The sequence below is a fragment of the Syngnathus floridae genome, chromosome 1 (assembly GCF_059516105.1).
Source record: "Syngnathus floridae isolate MCC-2025c chromosome 1, RoL_Sflo_1.0, whole genome shotgun sequence".
Classification (NCBI taxonomy): Eukaryota; Metazoa; Chordata; class Actinopteri; order Syngnathiformes; family Syngnathidae; genus Syngnathus; species Syngnathus floridae.
Genome location: NC_142413.1, coordinates 6371017 through 6392123, shown reverse-complemented (window position 1 = coordinate 6392123; position 21107 = coordinate 6371017). Strand labels below are relative to the sequence as shown.

General features: G+C 44.6%; 1 protein-coding gene across 1 annotated transcript in view; it reads right to left on the bottom strand.

Moving 5' to 3' along the window:
* The window catches only part of glra1 (glycine receptor, alpha 1), a 69834-nt gene extending 48910 nt beyond the window's left edge, over window positions 1–20924 (bottom strand). The window contains exons 1-2 of the mRNA XM_088382791.1: window positions 20841–20924; window positions 20383–20450 (exon numbers count right to left, since the gene is read on the bottom strand). The gene's annotated coding sequence lies outside the window, so the exon portion shown is untranslated. The remainder of the gene's footprint in view (window positions 1–20382; window positions 20451–20840) is intronic.
* Between the last annotated feature and the right edge of the window lie 183 nt (window positions 20925–21107).

The window sequence follows — 21107 nt, the reverse complement described above, 5'->3', positions numbered from 1 at the left end:
TGGCCTCAGTCAGCCATCTTTAATGGCTTCATCACGGGCCGCGGGAAGCTGCTGAACCGAGAGCACTGATTGGCTCGACGGACCAGCGCGCCCGTAACCAATGAAATGCCCCCCGCCCCCTCACCGCAATGCCCTTCTCCCCCCACTTTGGGCGGCGCTACGGTGATAAATGAAGCCTGCAGTGCTGAACGGACCCGGTCGGAACGAAACAGCACAAACACCTACAAACGTCAATGCCAAAAACTATACAGCTCGACTAAACAGAACCATCACGACATAGAAACACTATATAAACAAAACTACTATGCACAACCACCTTTATGCAACCCTAACACAGAACGTTACGCCTCAGAACCACGACGAAAACTCTCCGCAAAGAACTTTGGTTCATTGAAAATCCCAAAAGAGACGTTTCTTCGTCACATTCATCTTTGAGTCCGTCGTTTTCCAGGAGGCGCCAATGGTCTCACGAGAACAGCGTGAGCGGGAAACAAAGCAGGATATGGAGCAACCAGAACAAGAAATAAATCATCCTGCTTCTCCCTCATGCGGCAACACAAGAGAAAAACGACGACTTTCTCACACAATCTATACACAAGCCGTCCAAATGTAATTCAAATTCATTCTCATCCCATTTGTAACTATACAATATTTTTGCCTTTATAAAAGAAAATATATTTGGCGCAAGCGCTGGTATTAGTGCAAGGGCAAGTACCAGGACAAGACTAGAATTATTTTACATAAAGTATGAATGATAAACATTGCATTTTATATTATGTCTGCTGAAAGATGGAAAATTGTTCTATAAAAATCTCGCAATATTCAGTCACTAGATTAACGCTACCGTTTATTTATCAGCGGCTGCAAAGGTTAAAATACATTTGCCATAAGACGGTCGGTCATTGGGCACAATGAAAGTGAAGAATATCTTCAGTCTTCAATTAAACGATGACTTCAATCAACTTTAGCAGCACTTTAAGCACTAAATCTAAAGTATGCGTGTGTAGTTATATGTGTGTCGGTAACTATTGTATGCGTGCATGTGTGTGTGTGTTCGATGAATTAAGTTCACATGGCGCTCCAGAGACTCGTCAGCCTCTGATATAAGCCAATAGACGCTTTCTCCATTTTAATCTTTCTTGAAATAGTTCATTATCCCCAAGTGCGTGCATGTGTGTTTGTGTGAGTGTGTGTGCTTATGGAGGCGGGAGAGCCAAATGGGATCTTCCTATGTGCCTCCAGGCAACTGTTGACTGTGCTGGAAAATATTGGACTTGTAAATAGCTGACGTTTCAGTGTGCCTGTGCCACACACACACACACACGCACGCACACGCACACACACCTCCACTCATACGCTAGCAGGCAGATGAGGACTTCCCGTCATACGATGTCAACTTTTCCTTCTATTACCACAAAACATCCAATAATTGACGTGTGTGTGCATTCACGCATGCACATTCCGTGTGATTGACTGGTGTGCCTTCTGTGTAGGAAGTCAAGGAAGTCCCCATTAAGCATCTGAAAAGATGCCAGCTTCCTTCATCGTTTTACTTCCTGTTTTAGGTCAATTCAACTTCCTGCTCTCTTTGTTCCATTTCGTGATCTGTGTTTTGGTTCTTGTTAGTAGCTTCATAAGCTTCTTATTAGCTCCACTTCCATATTCCTGATATTCTGTAGACGTCTCATAGAGTCAACTCGATGAAGTCCGGTTGAAGATTTTTTTTTTCTCCAACGTAGCAACTTGGATCTCTCAGTGCACTTTTCCTAATCAGACATCAGAAACCCTAACCCGGACCACTTTCCTGGAACGGGGCATTAACTCCTTTCTGATCCAGTTAGCTCCTTTTAATGTAAGTTCCAATTCCTACTTCCTTTTAGCCCCTCCCTCATGCTAGATTGTCTTCCTGCACCATTTTCGCAGATGTTAATAAACAATAATGCTTTAATCAATAAAAAAGATTTTTAAAAAAGTTGTTGACTGATGTGTTAACTTTTTATGTCTTTTTGTCTCTTAGGGCCAAGCTATGCGGTTAACACGTTCATTAGCTTCCTGGTGTTAAAGAGCCACAAGGCGTCTTTTTACAACATTAAAATGTGTGAATTATTCAAAGTCCTTTTGCATAATTGCAAGAGTATTTTTTTTCTTGCTGAGAATTCTTTCTCATCCACTTGATAAATGATCCCATCTATCCACCAAGGTTCTTGTGGTGCAGCAGAAAACAACAAACAAGATTCAACCTATGGAGCTTCCATCAATAAACAGACATCAGAATTGTAATAGTCTAACAAAACAAATCAGCTAAATTACCGTCTTCGACCTAGTTTGATTCTCATCTTGTTACTGGTCCGAGTCCTGGATCTTAAGCGACTACAGACCTAGCCCTATTTTTGATTCATAGTCAGATCCTAGTTTCAACCCTGACCTCGTTTTTTGTTCTTGTCTTAATTCTGGTCTTGATATTAGTCCTCATCTTCTTCCCAGTTCCATTTGTGACCTCAGCCTGATCCTGTACTGGAATCTACTTGTAGATCCGATCCTTGTTTTCGTCTTAAGGTCTTAGTCCTGATCCTAGTCATGGTCAGAGGCCTAGGTACTGGGCTTGAGGCTGTCTGCTTCTGCCCATCATCATTCATTGTGGGTGCTCACAATAGCGGAATTGCGGAAAAAAAAAAGACAAAATGAGAAGAAAGAGTTGAAAGAAGGGGACATTTGGAAAACTTGGGTAATGTCAATCAAGGGCGCCAGCCAATCACAGCCGAGTGTCAACTTGCAGCGACCTCGGCAGATAGCCGGGATGCTGAGTCAAGTCTGAGGACGACAGCTGCGAAGGCAAGGGCGAAACATACAAGGAGACAAATGTGACGCTGATAAACGATACGTTAGCCAATTAGCTTGACAGCGTCCTCGTTTGTCCCGTTTTGGTCGACGCAGCTGCCCGAGGGAGTCCCCCCGCCGCTGGCTTTGAAATGCAAATGAAGCGGCGGCGTGGAAAAAGCTAATGCCTGCAGGAACCACAAATGTGTGTCACGTGGACGTGTGATGGGCGGAGCCAACGTGCTGTTCGCTGGCGATGTGTCCGGGTGTGCGGGGACCAGATGGTAAACGCTCAACGGGTCGGCGGCATCTTGGCGAGGAGGAGAAAGAGGAGGAGAAAGAGGTATCTGCTTTCAGGGATTCCAAACCATAGACTTCAAATGTGAATAGACTCCGCCTCCACGTTGTTGCGTCCGCCATAACGGGTGTGTCATATTGGCCAATGCAAGTCAATGGACTGAACTTTACAGAACGACACAGCAGAGAAGGCCTGAGCCACTCAGGTTTTTCTCAAGTAAAGATGAGGAAGCTGATCTACAAGCTTTTTGTGTATGTTTAAAGATAACCAATAAATACGAGTCTGATTCTGATCTCCAGGTAGCAAATGCACGAGACATCTCTCCATCTTCACATTTCCACTTTGGCACTCAACTACGGCAGCAAACTTGATGTATGATTTAGCGCTCAAGCCGGGTCTCTGCAAATTTGATGTCTATGTTCCAAATGTGATGTTTCCACTGGGCTGCCATCGAACAGATCCTCTGGCTCAGGCCAGTTCTAAAAATAGCGCGTCCCAAAGATAGCCCCTGAGCTCCCCTTTCAGGTCTTGGTACTTCCTGGAAGTAAAAGTTTCCAAACCAATACGATGAATGACTTCTCTTAGATACTAGCTCCCGAGCCATAAACAAATAATTTTTCTTGCAATTTCAAATTTTTGAACTGTGGATGGAAAGAAATATGTTTTTGTCCTCGGAAGTGACAGATATTTTGATAAAGGATGCGGTCCAAGATAATTTAGAAGACAAAGATATTCACTTCTATTGAGTCCGGCGGTGCGTGGTCCATCCCACAAAGCTGGCAACCAGTCAGCGGAATGCAGATTTTTGTGGCCAATCGATCTCTTCACTTTGGCGTTGACCTGGTCAAAGAAATCAATACTTGATCCCGCTGATGGCAACCTCTCCCCCGCATCAAGGAGAACACGCAGACACCATCAGACTTTTCCTTTTGCATCACAAGGCTAATCATGCTAACTGCTAAACAACTTCCCAAAGCAATCAAATGTACACACATCAACATGGCATCGTGAAGATCCCAAAGTCCAAGGCTAATCACGCTAACTGCTAAACAACTTCACAAAGCAATCAAATGTACACACATCAACATGGCATCGTGAAGATCCCAAAGTCCAAAGTCAAGTAATGGACTGCTCGGCAGTCTATGCCGCGGTATATCTAGACAAGCAGTAACTATCAGGACACATAGAGACAGAAAAGCAGACAGACTGAAGGACAAACACTGTGGGATCAATCTGTGAGATGTTTTCATTTATTTTGTCAAGTCAGGCGTTTTCTTGCTTTGATCCATCCACTGAATGCTGATGATTACATACTGTAGATCGATTAAGATCTAGTTAAGAGTGCTTAGGTCTGCTCTGCTCTACTAAACCTGATTCGAAATAATAGAGAGTAATCCACTTGCGGCTACTGTGATTCTATCGTCTTTATGACTCGGGTCGTTGTGATCCAAAACAATGCTATGTAATCCCACATGATCCATCGTAATCCACTGTGATCCTCTGCACGGTGGATTGATTGACTCATCGGCGATTCACCCTGCGAGGACCCAAACTGATGTCAGGGGGACATGGTGGCGCTCGGATCGGATGGAATAAAAATATAAACGCTTCCAAAGTCTGTTCTTTAGAAGTAATGACGGTAAATGTATGTCGTGCTCTCACTGGCTTCCTGCTGGAGTGAAACACCAGGGGAACACCGGTGGCGTGCTGATAGTGGAAAGGGGAGGGGACAAAGACTGAGGATTGGGTAAGGGGGGAGGGGGGGGGGGGTTGAGGGGGTTTGCACCTGAGAGGCTCAATGATTTATTGCGAGGCGAAGCTGAAGCCAAGTCGCCGGCTCTAATTAGAAAATCCTGCACAGGCAGCAGCCGCTTTTAAATCTCAATGCCGTTAGACTGCGGCACCATCCAGACAGCCGCGTCGGCATGGCCGCCATTTTGATGTCGACGTGCACTGGGCGATGCAATCTGTTGTGACTGATTTAGGGTTGAACGTCACACAACTCCAAACTCACTAAAACCAAAAAGGTGCAATCTTTTGTTCTGTGATCATGCTAAAATATTGTTTGTCAACTGAGCTCCCAAAATACCTGTTTTGTTGTTAAATGTGTTGAAAGTCCACTTGTGCCTAAATAACAGCTGAAATATAATAATGTGAAATATCCACACGTTTTATTTTGATTGTGTATATCTCCTTAGGTGTGACTGTGATTGTTTGTTTGTCTGCGACCGCTTTTTTTACGATCCAATATAGGATAAACCTGCAGGTCGCAAAAACATGAACAGCTTGCTGCTAATGGTTAAAGTTTGGACACTTGTGGTGCAAATGTTCTACAAGAGAGTGTCCACTACGCTACCATGAGGTACTCCATTTCATGGTTTGGAGTTCAAGATCACAATGAAGCCACAAGCCGACTACTAAACATGCTAACGGGGGTCACGCGTTTCCAATTGTGGATGAAGAAAATGAAGAAAAGCGTGCTGAGTCACGCTTGGTCGTCATTTAAGTCATCGAGGGCATCGTCTTTCGATAACATGCGTGATAACACTGACTAAGCGGCAGGCCAATCACGTTTCGTTTTTGCAATGATTCACGATAGCAGTCCACCAGAATGTCCAAGAGATATTTGAGCTAGTAGTTAAATTGTTTCTGCTGTTTTCCGCCTGTCTGCAGCTTCATCAGTAAACAGAAGCTTCCTGCTCATTGTCTCACCTTGCTCTCGTGAAGGGGATGGCTGATAGATTGTTCTGCCCCCGCCTCAGTGGCGAGGAATTGCTTTGTTTTGTTAGCAGCCGCTGCTGAGCGATAGAGCGCCATCTCTCTTTCTCTCCTTGCTTATCTTCGAAATACGGAGAAGAAATGACGAGCGCAACGGGCTGAGACGTGCGCCGCATGCTCACCGCCGCCGCATTAAGATAAATCACGTCACATACGCATCATAACACACACGAGCGTAAAGAGGGAGTGTTTTTTTTTTTTTTTTTCCTCAAACAGGATGAAATGCTTCCCCAAAGTAAGAGTGTATTTAAGTGTAGGAATTCTCGAGGATAAACAGTCAAACACGACAAGGCGGCGACAAACTCAAAATGGACAAGTCGATGAATTTTAGTGAGATAATGTGAAATATGGGTCGCAATTTGACAGCAAATCCAGAAGTAATTCAAATGGTGCGCATGGAAAGAATGTTTGACTAATAAGGCTGATTTGAAATGTAGTCATCGGTTCGGAACAGGTTGATGTCCTTCTCATTGATCTTAATTTGGATAGCATCACGTGGAATATGTGAATACGATGGTGTGAATCTCCGCCGTGCAGGTCGCAGGTCATCTCGGCGTTACGGCCGTAGAGGACTCTTGAGTTTTGTGACCTTTCTCGCGACTTAGCTGTATAGGTGCAAATGTTTGCTTATGTGCATGTGTGCTGTGCTTGTCCTTGGCGCTGACGTGTTGGTCGGCAAAGTGAAGTGACAATGGAGGCAGCGAGGCGCGTGCACGTGATGCGCCTTAACGCCAAGTGGGCGCCTCTTCCCTCCTTCGCCCTCGTTTACGTGGCGCTCAACATGCTGCCAGGCTGCTCTGTCGCAGCAAATTACAGGTACACACATAAACACACACACACACACACTCCCACTAAGTACTTATCACCTAAATAAAACTGTAGTGACACCAGGAAACACGTCAGCAGAGTTCCAGGGGATGTGTTGTCTGTTTGTGTGTTTGTGTGTCTGTTTGTATGCACCCGTTGTTAGCTAGAAGCCACTTTTAAGTTTGACTCAAAATTAAACTTTGTTGTTAGATAGGATGAGGCATTATGGCCTTTCCCCCGAACAGCTGATTTCCAATTTGAATGGATTTTTTCCCCTCTTTGATTATCACAAAAACAAAAAAAAAACAAAATCAACAATCATGACATTATTCTAAGGCCGTACCTATTCCAATATTATTGGAATTGATGATCCTATTGATTTATAGTGATTATGTTGTGGGTAGACTGCTGGCACGTAATGGCAATACTGTTTAGTGTTGAAGGCAGATTGATGTCCAGAGGTGGTACTAGCAATTGAATTCTGGGTAGGTTGATGTCCTGTAATGGCAGGAGTAGTCGTAGAGCACGCACGCACGCACGCAAACAACACACACACACACTTAATTGCAGAAGATTCCAACACAGTCGATCAGGGGATCATCTTAAAATCAACACACACACACACACACACACACACATTCGGGTGACAAAGTACGGAGAGAGCTGAGGTGAGGTAGACGCTGAACTTGATCTTTTTTCAATTTCTTGTCACGACCCGGATCCATCCATCACGTCCACACTTGGCTCACCACGCTGACCCCGCAACCCTGACTGTCGGCTCACACGAGTGTCACCCACACACACAAACACACACACTTGAGTAATACATGTGCTTTGCTGAGATGATGCTTCTAGCAAGCTAAGTTAGCGTGCTAATACGTACATCCCAAATGGCTATAAGCATCACATCGTTGATGGAAACCCCCAAGTTAGCATGCTAAGAGAAATTGCTGGATTAAAATGTGAAGAAACAAGATTAGAAAGGGATCAATTTGACCAAGAAAAATGTCATTACTTTTATTCAACCAATTGTATGAAAGTGACATGGCGACATCACCATTTTCAATGCACTGTGGTTTTGCCACATCCTTGCCAGCCAGTCGGTTTTTACTTGAGGACACGTGATCGTCTGCTAGTTTGCGTGCGTGCGTGCGTGCGTGTGATTGCATCCAATAGCCTTTGACAGCTTAGTCCTGCGGTGTTTAACGTGTAGTTGCCTGAGTGTGAGTCCACTTGAATACAAAAACAGTGTTTGTTTATTCATGAGATTCAAGGACAAACGTGTTTATGCGCTCTAGTCGATAAAACACGAACGCTCTCTCTAACACCGCTTAGCCGTTAGCAAAGATAGCATCAATGCTGCTACAGACGACAACAAAGCTCGCCTAGTTTAAGATAGGAGTTGAAGCCTTTAGCGATGCTTGGCGACAGAACATTTCTACTCTTGTTTACGTACGCCAGCCAGGACTTGGAAGATTTATGTCCTCCACCAACTCCAACATACAATCCCAGAGACTGCGCAGCAGAGGACTGTTTTCGTTTTTTGTTTCAAGTCAAGTAACAAAAAGAATCTCCGAACTCATTACATTTCTGAGTCAAAGTAGCACTGTGACATGCTTTAATGGAATCATTCGATGACTTCACGAAGCCACTCGATCAGGAGATGCGGCGCTCATGAATAGGTTAAGCGTGTCGTCCAGATTGATGAGACTCATGAATGATTGACACGGCAGCCAGGCAGGCGTTCGGCATCACTATGGGCCGCAAGTTCGATCCCTCCCGCACCTGCATCCACTCCTCACCCATAAACAATCGTATTTGCATTCTTATTCACAAATGGGTGTCGAACCACCGCATGCACATAAGAATGTCTAATAAGAGCTATTTTTTCGACTGTATTGATCTCGGATCAACGTTATTGATCTGCGGGGCACGGCAGATGAATCACATATCCCTTTGATTACATTTGATGACTGAGCACCTAACTCAAGCTGTTACTTTCACTTCTGCCATACATGAACATGGAGGAAGTACTTCCTGTTTGCCATGCCTCCACTTCCTGCGTGATTGCGGCAGCAGCATCGACGTGAGGACGTTGCAGATGTTGGGGGAGGAATTTCAAGGCGAAATGCGGACGGGATGCATTTGGAATATGGAATCACAGAGCACCTCCACCGCCCCCCTCCCCTTGGCCGCCGTCAAGCTTTTACTGCTGATTGCAGCCCCCCCCTCCCTTCCCAGCCTCCTGCCTCGCCTGGCGTGTTTACGACGAGCACGTGACCGCCTCCTTCCCACTCTCCTGCCGTCCATCACTTTTGTCTCAAACGACGACGACGAGACGCATTTCGGATGGGACGTCGTCAAGGTGAACCTCCTCGTCCCCCCACCCCAACTCGTTCGCCCCTCCCACTTCGACTGACGTATCAGCGGCGTGTGGTCGTCCACAAATCAATGTAAGAGTCTCCGCAATGCGACGCGTGCACAAACCACAGCAGCGGCGGCGGCGGCGCTTCGCTCACTTTCTCTTTCAACACGTCAACTTGAGCCTTTTGAATTCTGGCGGCCATCTTGAGCCTGGCCAAAAACACAAGAACAGTCGTAATCGGCTAGTTAGTTGTGCCCGTGTCGGTTACCAAGGTAGTTAAGCGTAGTTTGACGTTTGCAAATTGACCAAGGGAATCGTGCGTCTCGGGTATGTGCCTGTGCAGCTTTCTTGGGTGTACAAATGCAACAATCGTATGTTCTTGTGATGTTTCAAAAGTGTTAAAAAGTTGAAAAGTGTGTGCCTATGTTTGTTGTTTGTAAAATGTTTTCATTTGTATTGTGTAGTGGGCCAAATAGAGAATAAATACAAATCCAAGACAAATGATCAAGTCAATACAAAAAAAGAAGCTTTCATGAAGATGACTAGATAAAATGAAACTAAATCAAATCATCTTTTATAATCAAATGAATAGCATTAACATTACTAGGAATGCAATTTCTGAACAAATTGCATGTGGAGGCTAAGAGGCTGAATGAAAACTTGTGAAATGTTTTGAATGACATGGAATGACTGGGAATGAGCTGAACTTATTAAAGTTGAAACGGTTTGAATCCGTCAAAAATGTAGAAATTACATAAGACAAATGATGAATAATATAAATATTTTGTAGGTATCTCCATGAGGAAAATCTTTTGGTCCGTTTTTGGAATTTGTAGGCTGTACAGTTTCAAGTTGGAATGGTTTGAAACTGTGAAAAAAAATGTGTAGAAATAAGGAGTTCAACAAAATAAATAATAAGACTGGAGCCAGTCGAAACTGTCAAGCAGGTAACATCGAAAATTTTGAGTTGTCTGAACAAAAGAACTGCCTTATATAAAATAAATAACAAATCATTAAAATTGTGCGGGTCTTTTAAAGGGGAAGATGTAACATTGTGAGTGCGTGGTCATGTTTGGCATGTTGAAAATGATTCTCAAGGTGATTTGAATGAGCTGAATGCTGAGAATTTCAAATGGGAACCATGTAAATGAGAAATGTTGAATGTGCCATTGAGGAAACCGCAAATTTGCGGGATGAAATAAAATGCAAGCCCCACTAGAGTGAATTTCTGGAATACGTTGGAACAGTGAGATTCGATTGAAGAATGTTGATGTTAAAGAACGCCAAAAAAGTGTGAGGAATAAAACAGGGACAGCAGAAGAATCTGTGAAGGCCACCAGTCTTCTTCACACAATAAATAAATGTAATAACCACAACAAAATGAAAAAATGAATGCCGAGGTTAAAAAAAAAAAAAAAAAACAAGTCAAAGACCAGAAACTCTTTTTAACGGCTCATTTAAGTGGAGCCACATTTTGGCTCGGCGTGTGTACCCTAAATGTGTGCGTACACGCGCCTGTGTGCTTTCAGCGGCATCTTCTTATGGTTGGGCAATGGACAGACAAGCACGTGGAGCTCAAAAGACGCTTTTGTGTTCTAAATGTGCCCTTTCTTGCTTGTCATTTGTCAACATTTGTCATGAGCTGGCGCCGACCTTCAACTACCAGCACAGGTCATTCACGCACTCACGTACACGCCGCTTCAGTGCGAGCGAGCGAGAAGTCGTTTTGCAGTCGAAAAAGGGCGTTGAGCAGCACGCACCAAGCCTCTCGCCATTTAACCTGTCACAACCGCTTTAGCCGAATGGAAACAAAGCCGGGGTGGATGCGGCGGCGCGTGGCGTGACGTGGCGTGGCGTGGGTGCAGCTGCGGCGTGACACTGGCAGCTCGCCGCCTCGGTCGCCGCTTTTGTCCAAACATCCCTCCAACATATTGCAGGCTCCGCCAGCAGGGCAATCCCAGTGACCCCGGCAAATGCTTGTTTTTCTTTATTTTGGTCCAAATGACTTGATATTGTGACATCATTGAAATAAAGCTCATTGTCCAACTACAGCAGGGCATCGCGTAAGAGCGCCACATTATCGTGAAACACAGTGTGTTGACATAGCGGTCGGTGTAACCCTAACCCTAACCCTAAACCCTAACCCATAGCAGGATAGGACATCATCATTTGATCTTGAACTGACACAACGTTGCAGTGACATCGCCGCGTGACATTACAGCCCAAAATCTCGCTCTCAATTCTAAACACGCTTCATCTAATTTAATTTTACGTTGTAATATCACTATTCACCAGGAGATGGCAGACATGGTTTTGCTGCTCTTGTACCGAAATTTTGCACTTTGCACTGACTGGATATTGAATATGTGAACTATATTAAAAGAGTGTACTGTGGATTGGTTAAATAAAATAGGAACATTCTGCATAGATGCATTTGTGTCATACATCTGGTTAGCAAGTGTGTGTGTGGTCCTTTCGGGCTCCCCAGTAGCACTCATGAGATAAAAAAAATGAAGCCCCCTCCATTATTTAAGTTGTCCATCCCTGCAGTCTGATATCCATCATGACATAAGGAAGCGTTAAGGCTTCATATCGTGACATCAGTGTGTCATGACAGCAAGACGTTCTATCGTAACGTCAATGCGTGACATCGGATCGATGAATCGCCCCAGTTCAACGTCCAAGAGCTCAACGTCACAAAATAGGTTCACGGGTTTTTCATCGGAACGTTTGGTCAGCGCAGTAATTAATGGAGGGATGGAGTGACCATGTGAGCTAAATCCATTAGCGTGTCACGTAGTATGTTGAGATCGAAAAGTGGCCATGCGTCGGCCAGCTTCCCCTGCAATCGATAAGGCGCGCTTGTCTTTTTCTCCGTCGTCATCCTCGCGGCGGTCTTCTGTTCTTCATCTCGTGCTGGATTCACGGCCAACGCTAATTCATTGCTCAGCCGGCTGGCAAATTTATTTTTCCAATTTACTCGTCTGAGCTGCTTCCAAACTTCGATTGAGTGTATGCGTGTGTGTCCGTGCGCACAGGGACAGTCTGCAGCTCAGCAGATGGAAATTGATCGGCAAGGCATCTTGTTAATTGTTTTCTGATCAGCAAGTATTACCAGGCTCAACTCTCTCGCAAGTCTTGTTACCGTGGCGAACTGTTAACGATTTCTTTAACCGCGTTACACGACCGAGTTACGACAGTTAACTCAAGGTTAAGACGGTGACTCTCCACTTGTCCCGTCCATTGTGAGGGAAAGAAATTCCGACTGATCTGATGAGTGCAAGTCGCAACTCGGTGCCTCACGAAGGCGGCGGCGTAAGAGGGGGTTGGAATTTCACACCAGCACGCAGCAGCATTGACGCTTGAATGTTTGATGAGGACACGGCGGAGGCATTTCCCGCCTGCAGGAGACAAATAGTGAGCAAACGCGGAGGCGGTGAAGCCGACGTGCGTTGAGGTACGCAGCCCCCCCCTCAACTGCTAAAGCGACCTGATGAGTGTTGTCAGCTCCACTTGGGCAATGCATCCGTTTTGGGCCTTGGACACGCGACGCGCTCCCTCGTGTCTTGGCTCGTCCCTCGCTAACCTCGCTGCAACCGCATGTGCTTCACCTTCTGGCAGCACAGACGGCGGGGCACTAACTGAAAATCTCACTTGTGAATTGTTGTTGTTTTAACCATGTAAGCACTCAACGCAAGGTCTACCACAACTGCACGACAATCACAGCAGTCTTTATAATTACTAATGGACAACAATCAACGCAAAATCTAGTTTCTACCAGGGCTGTGGACTCGGTCGGATTTTTGCACCGAGTCCGGCCTCTTGACCACCGAGTCCGAGTCCGGCTGTCCATTTTTTCTGTTGATTCATGTGACTGCTTAGTCTTTATTCAAGGCTAATTTAGATCCAAATCTACCAGAACGAACGCAACTGCTTTCACACTGGCTGATTCGGCTTATACAGGATCCCTTGCTGAGAGCGCGGACGTAAAAGTGAGGCGACGTTCCAATCGGACGTCGGATGGATAACATTTTCCCTGCCCTACCGGAGTTGTGCCAGTTCATAACGTAGATCACTCATGGCGTCGTCATGTCGGTTGACAATTTAACCGATAGAAGTGGATACATTGGAACATAACCTACACTCGAATATATTATTTGACATGGTATTAAATGCGTAGCTTTACAAAAATAGTCATTGAAGCCCACCCTTAGCCCTGAGTGCCATTGGAATGAGGCAAAACGCTTGAAAACACACACTCTCGCCCAATTAAATAACCATTGTGAAATACAGGACATGTAAGATCATATTTTTTAACCATTAATTACACCATTATAGCTCAGACATTTATCTAAACACAAATAATTAGTGACGACCCCACAACTATTGAAACACATCAATGATATAAGCTGGGGGATTTAATCGTCCTTGACATTGGTACATAATGTAAACATTAGCCTAAGTGCAACTCAACGTGGCCGCATTGATCGTAAGCAGGGCTGTGGACAGTAGTCCTACGCGCATTCTCAGCAGCATGAGGAAAATAAAATTGAACATATTTTTTTTATTGTCGGGACTCGGTGGACTCGGTCAAAATCAGCACCGAGTCCGAGTCCGGCAAAAATGACCGAGTCCGAGTCCACAGCCCTGGTTTCTACGACTGACAATCTACCCGCGACAGCCATGACTGAAAAACCTGCGTGAACAACAATCTCCCTTCAACAGACTCACAACTACCAGTTTCTCTTTCACCTTTTCATTTTGTCACACTGCTCTTCATTTCCTCCCTGTCACGCAAACACGCTACATGCGTGCACCACGGGTGTCATGCACTCATCAGCGGAGTCGCGCCGACGCACTCCGCAAGCGATGACCTTTTCAAGCCGTCAATCAAAGTGACAGAGGGCAGATTGTCAAGCTCACATGATTTTGACTGACGGGCCTTTTTCCAGCCCGCGGTTGCTGTCTGTCCGTCTGTCCTTTTACCAAGTTTTTTTTTTTCGGGTTTGTCACTCAAAGACAGACGAAAGAGGCTGGAGGAGTGGGACGGTTACCGCGGCAACCGGCCATGGTGAGGTGGCACTCGTAGAAGAAGACAATGGCAAGGTTTGCACTTTTGCAGGCAAAGCTTCCTATCGGTGGGGGGAAGAAGAATTTAGGAGGAAAGAGGGGGGGGGGGGGGGAGCAGTCAGGCTGAGTGATGATGGAGCCGCGGAGCAGATGAACATCTCTGAGGGGACGACTGCTCCATCAATCATACGCCGAATATCCATCAGCATCTTCAGCATCCATCTCACTGATGGGGCTGGGGGGGTCAGATGAGAGAGAAAGAGGGAGAGAAAGAGGGGAAGACAGAAAGCCTGAGAAGGGGGGAGAGCAAGGGTCAGGTGAAGAGAGAGACAGGAGCCAAAAAGGAGAACAAAACCATGGGAGAGAGAGGATGCTGGACAGAGATGGAGGGAGACGGAAGGAGAGGCAGACAGATGAAGTAAGAGTGTGAGGGGGGGCAGCAGAAAGAGAGCGCAGAAGGAGAGCGAGGAGAAGGTGATGTGTGGCAGAGTGTAAGTTAAGGGGGGAGAAAGAGAGAGAGAGAGAGAGAGAGAGAGAGAGAGAGAGAGAGAGAGAGAGAGAGAGAGAGAGAGAGAGAGAGAGAGAGAGAGAAAAGAAAGGTGAGGGACGGGGGCGAGAGCAGCAGAGAGGTGATGAGAGAAAGAGAGAGAAAAGGTGAGATGGAGAGGGGGGTAGCAAGGGAGCGAGTTTGGTGAGGAAAAATAAGGGAGGACAGAGGGGAAAAAAAAGAGAGACGAGTGAGAAAAAAATGAAGTGAGGAGACACAGAGAGGGAATGGTGAGAGGAGGAAAAATGAAAGCTCGGGAGAAAAGAAGGGAAGGAGGAGATGGGGAAACAGAGAGGATGACAGTCAGTTGAGAGAAGGGGAATGCTAAAGAAAGAAAAAATGAAAGGGGGGCAAAGGGGAAAGAGAATGAGAGAGAGATGAAGTGAGAAAAAAAGATGAAAATAGATGTGGTAGGGCGAGAACGAGAAAGACTAAGTGAGCGACAGAGAAAATAGACGAAGGAAGGCCTCTATCCATCGCCAGGGCCGTTGAGCACTTTTTATCGATAGAACTGCAGCAGCCGCGCACGCGAACATGCGCGCGGCAATTAGACGAGTGGAGGCCGCCTGGCCCGAGGCAGCGAGTGCTTGCGGGAGGAAAGCGAGAAGGACTTTTCTGGAATTGCACTGCTAAACCTGGACTTGTAAGGGGAACACTTTTTTTTATTCGCTACATTTGGGCAAGACGTAAAATAAAATAAGTGTTATTATAAGCTCCTAAGATGCCCTCGGAAACGAGCAAGGAGAGGCACGCATGGTCGCCATTTTGAAGTGACAGCACTTACAACTCAAGCATCTGACATCACCTCATCTCTTTCTCTCCATCACCAAGTCTCTCACACTCACATATCAATGCACAGAAACCTCAACATGAATTCCATATACGAGCATGTACACACACGCTTGCACGAGAGCACGCGAGCACAGACACAGACACACGACACACACACAGACACACACGTAGGTTGCTGTGTTGATCCGACATAAATATTTCAGCAATCTCTTTTTTTTTTCATTGGGCATCTTATGAAGTGGCGAATAATTATTTTGATAATGACGACCTTAAAATGAGAATAATCGTGATGGAAACACGTGGGAAACCGTTGGCCAGTGGTGAATGTGCGCTTTGGCGCTTTTATTCTGATGTGAATATCTGAAGCCACCACAAGATGCAATGTGGTGTCTATTACTCAGCTTGGAATTATTCAACATAAGGAATACAGATGCATGGATGGAAAGACAGATATGGAGAGACATGCAGACAGATGGACAGAGATGACAAGACAATTGGGACTGCTCCTCACCCGTTTCAGTTTTTGACACACTCAAGCCCAAACTTCTTCCCTCACCCTTCCGGCAAACCCTCTCAATGATGTCGCCCTTTGCTTCCTCACCCTACTTCTTTTGGACCATAGTCCCTTTTTTTTTATAGTCCTCCCTCTGAAGGCCTGAGGAAGTGACATCACGGTGAGTGTGAATGTGCATGCATGTCAGGTCGATGTCATCAGTGAAGTCTGTGACCTTTAAGGTTTTGCTGTGAAGACAAGAGAACTCACTTCCAGTGTGACAGACGCACGTCCGGTCCACTCACTCACTCACTCACTCACTCACTCACTCACTCACTCACTCACTCACTCACTCACTCACTCACTCACTCACTCACTCACTCACTCACTCACTCACTCACTCACTCACTCACTCACTCACGCAAAACCTACCGATTTCCATCTCATCCAGTGTTTGATGATGAGCTAATGCTAATGATGAGCTAATGAATACTCGCGTTCACTCATATCGTTAACAACCACAACGCAATACTCGCAATGCTACGCACCAAAAGTATCCCACTGGCTCGTACACTCAATTGACGAGGTTTTGACATACGAACTGACATTCGACCAATTTTTGGCTTGACACAGGAAATTCAAATGAACTTAATACAAATAATACTATTAATCCCTACGCACAGGCTAATGGTTAGCATTGAAAGTTGAGGTTAGGGTTAGGTACAAATGGTGGCGATACACACACGATACTACAATAATCACAGAATTAGATTCCTGATTTTCTATTATAAATGTTACAGCATTTACTTTTATAAAAGATGACATATTAATGTATTACAGTACAGCCCCCTCAAGGCCAAAACCAACACATTAAAAAGAACCGCATAATGGAAAACAAATTGTTGCATTAAATCTTGACACACAAATTGTCTATATCTTGACTTGGTATTTCATTATGCCATTATGCGATACGATTATACAATTTAGTATTACAAAAATTACCATTTTTTGGCAGTTGCTGGGACACATTAATGACGTTTCCACTTGCAGTGGTCCCAGAATAGATTTTAGAAGTCAGACAAAAGTCATATTTCAAAGCACTACCGTATATGCACAAACAAATAAAATGCAAGTTTTGTTTGTTGATGTCTCCAAACAAAGAAAGCCTTTGTTTAGCATTGGCAAGAAGTTGCCGACAACAGGCAATTGCACCTTCGACAGATGCTCTGGGAGCTTCAGCATTTCCCACGATGGCTTGCGGTGTCCCACACCCGCTGGCATGCCGGCAAGGACCGCAAATTTACCTACAAGTGTGTGCCCATTTCCAATTTTTACTCAACAAAGTACACAAATACAACAAAGACTGGCAACCTCGATTGCGAGTGATGTGAGTCACCCGGCTCACTCTTTGTTTGACCTTCTGCCCTCTGGGAAGAGGTACAGGAGCCTGCGCTCCCGCACCACCAGACTCGCCAATAGCTCCTTTCTCCAGGCTGTTAGGACCCTGAACTCGCTACCCCCTTCTGTGTAGCGTGCGGCACTGTTGCGCTATTTTTCTAGAATGTCTGCTGTACGCTCACTTGCTCCTTTTTGCTCCTCTTATTTATTTATTTGTTGTGTTATTTATTCATTATTTATTCAGCACGCTGTTGTTTACTTGATTGTCTATTGTGGGCCATGTCTTGTCACCGTGGGATAGGGGGGAACGAAATTTCGGTTTCTTTGTGTGTCTTTGGCATGTGGAGAAATTGACAATAAAGCTGACTTTGACTTTGTGAGACTGGACAAACAGAAAGCAACAACAGAAACGCAGACAAGAACACCAACAGTGTCAGCAAATATACAAATAGCACCATCAAAACACTCAAACCAAAAACATAATAAAACAATAAAAACACATTTAAAGACATTGAGAAAACATCAAATAAAAAATAAAAAAATGGACAAAAAACGACACATTCAAACCAACCCAAAGCATACAAGCTGTCAGACAAAAGAAAGAAAGATACCAGAACGGACAACACAAATATCCCAAAACAGCGCAAAACACTAAAAGACGAACTCAACAAAAAAACAGCACCAAAACAAAACACAAAAAATACCGATTGAATAACATCACACACATCCCATAATAACCTCATTCCTCATCCACACCATGCATGGCATGTAAATAAGAAAAGCAAGCAATGATTTCAATGGTGCGAACAAAATGGAGGAGAGTGTGACGCCAGCGACCCTGCGGGCAAAGTTCACCACCGACTGACGACTCAACGTGTCACTGTGGAGAAGGTCTACGCTTTTCAAGCGTGGCGCCAAGACAACCTCGAGCGCAAACAAACCTCCCCAAAAAAGAAAAAAAAAATTGGTCATGTTTGAGTGAGTGCAAATGTCAAACGTCACGCCCGCCAATTTCGCCGGTTGGCTCTCATTTGATGTTCATGAGGTCACCACTGACACCTTACAGCGCCTCCTACTGGAAACAAAGGCCACAAGCAAATGTAAACTAGTAGTCACTAGTCCAGTAAGCTCAGCCAATCACGAGCTGAAGGAAAATCACGAATGGAAAAGACACAATTACAACTAACAAACTGCAAAGTGGACACACAATTGCTGGTAAGATATTTATTAAATGTCAAAGTCAAAAAGTCAAAGTCTGCTTTATTGTCAATATCTTCACATGCCAAGACACACAAAGAAATCGAAATTACGTTCCCCACTATCCCACGGTGACAAGACATAGTCCACAATCTACATACAAGTAAACAACTCAAATGTGTGATTAGTTAACTATCAAAATATGATTCTGTCTAAAATGTCGATCTGGAGGAAGCATTTAGCTAACAAAATACATGATCGAAACAAAAGAATAACCACTACACTTAAAATGCTAAATATGTTGGTCTGTGTTGTCGCATAGCCTATGGGCAGCCCCCAGACAAAAAGCAACATTTTCTATTTTTTTATTTTTTTTTTTGAGAGACAAGCTAGCGGCGAGCGACACGGCGTCAACATATTTAGTACCCGGCTGGCATGCGCAGCCGTGTGCACGCCGGCGCCACAGGAAAGGCGGCCTATTGGTTTTAGCGACTGTCACTCCGCATTAAGCGTACTCACCCTCAACGCCGCCGGAGGCCCGAGCCTGCTTTACATAAGCGCGGGTGGGTTTTACAGCGGACACAAACACAAAAGCTTACCTTGAACCAACCACCGCAAACATATACGACTAACGACAACAAGATTCCTTTGCGAGTACGACACCGCTTTAACTTGTCCTGTACACAAAATCGGCACTGATTCGCATATTGGCCCAATCAGAATTTTCAAATTCCTGTCGCATTGGGTCACAGAATACTTGTCTGTGTACTTTCACCAAGGAGGAATGTTTGGATGGTGACACTTCTCCGAATGTGTGGTGTTGTGAGAGTGTGCTCTGTTAAGGTACTATTTTGCCCTGGATAATGCGCACCGAATTAAAACAATCAGCCAATAAAGCCTGTAGCCAAGCATTGTATCGACACTTTTGTCGTTATTTCACTGTTGGCCTCACGCGCTGTCCTAGCACAAAAAAATGTTTGTCAACTTGGATGCCGAACAAGAGATCAGGTTAGCTTAGTGCTAACTAATTAGTGTCAATCAATGGATTCAAAATTGGAGCAAATAAAAAAAACTGTACATTTAGAAATAACCCCTTTGTCATCATCATATGACACATTCAAATTGATGGGAAATGTCACCATTATTAGCATCTGGCCAATTCAACCTGAGTAAAATGCACCAATCATTCTGGAAATTGGATGATGGATTCAGAGAAGCGGCTGGCTTCCAGTGGTCCCCCAGCAGTTAGGGTTGAGAATAACCCTTTGTGTATGCCGTGTGCCATCCGAGGTAGCATCATGAATTGTGAGCGGCGGGCTGAATGGCGGCCGCGACGTCACGTCAGATAGCTTCTGCTCGCTGATGTGCCCACCGGGGCCTACGACGCAAAGTGGGCGGCGTGTTGCACAACGGCTACAAGAACATTCCCTTATGCGTAAACCTCAATGGATGCTTCAACAGCCAACCGCGCCTTAACACCAAGGATACATTTTAGCACACTCTAAAAATAAAATAAATAAAACAGATGTTGTTTGCTATTGTGTAATTTGTATGAATGTGGCAAATGTGTTTGTGTCACCTGTTAACAATCGTTATGTTTATATGAGTGTGTCTTTGTGTGAACGTGCAATTTGTGATTGTGTTCTGTGTGTCGTAGGCGCGCATATTCATGTGTTAGTGTCCATTTTGTGCGTGTTTGTATTGATATCAGTTGTGTGTTTATTTATGCTTGCATGTTGCACACACACACTTTGTGGTTGCGCATTACTCATATCAGGCACACACACACACACTCGCTTGTGCAGAAGAGTGTATTGTACCTTTTTGTGTCCATCTTAGATTTCCTGGTCTTGTTCTTGTTTATGAATTCTGCGGAGCTTCCAGGCTTCTTAGTGGGAAAGGTGACATTGACAAGCCAAGAAAAAGACAGAAAAACGAGGGCTTTAAGAAATCGTTTAAAAATAAAAGAAATAATACTAATAATGAGATTTCAACTTCAAAATGAAGTCATAGTGCTCCCTAGTGGTTATACTATGGAACCTTTTTTTTTTTAGATCCATTCTGCATCGAGCTTGTCTTTTTTAAGCGTTCCAAGAGATATTGATAAGAAGTGGCAAAATTCAGGATTAATTTAGGTCTCTTTCTTTTGCTAACTTTAGGTTTCGAAGTAATAATCTGATTGTTTTTAAATGCCAATGGAAGGCAGAATGCACGTTAGCAACTATTCAAAACACGAGTTGGCCGCGGAATTGAGCTTACGTAAAAACATAATGAATACCTTCTCCTGCGTAAAACAAATGGAGAAGAAAAACTCCTCCGGCGTCACCATGTTGGAATTTGCTTCTTCGAAATTGTATAGCAGCATTTTGATTCGGAGAGCCGCCATCTGGTGGACAAATGCTGACCACCGAATTTCAAAGCTGTTTCCCCACCTGCCCTTTATTTAATTCATATTATTTGAATGAATATGGGAATTTTTTTGTACGGCACAGATGCAAAGTAATAAGACAAAAGTACGAGACCATTCATTAAAATTTACTGCAAT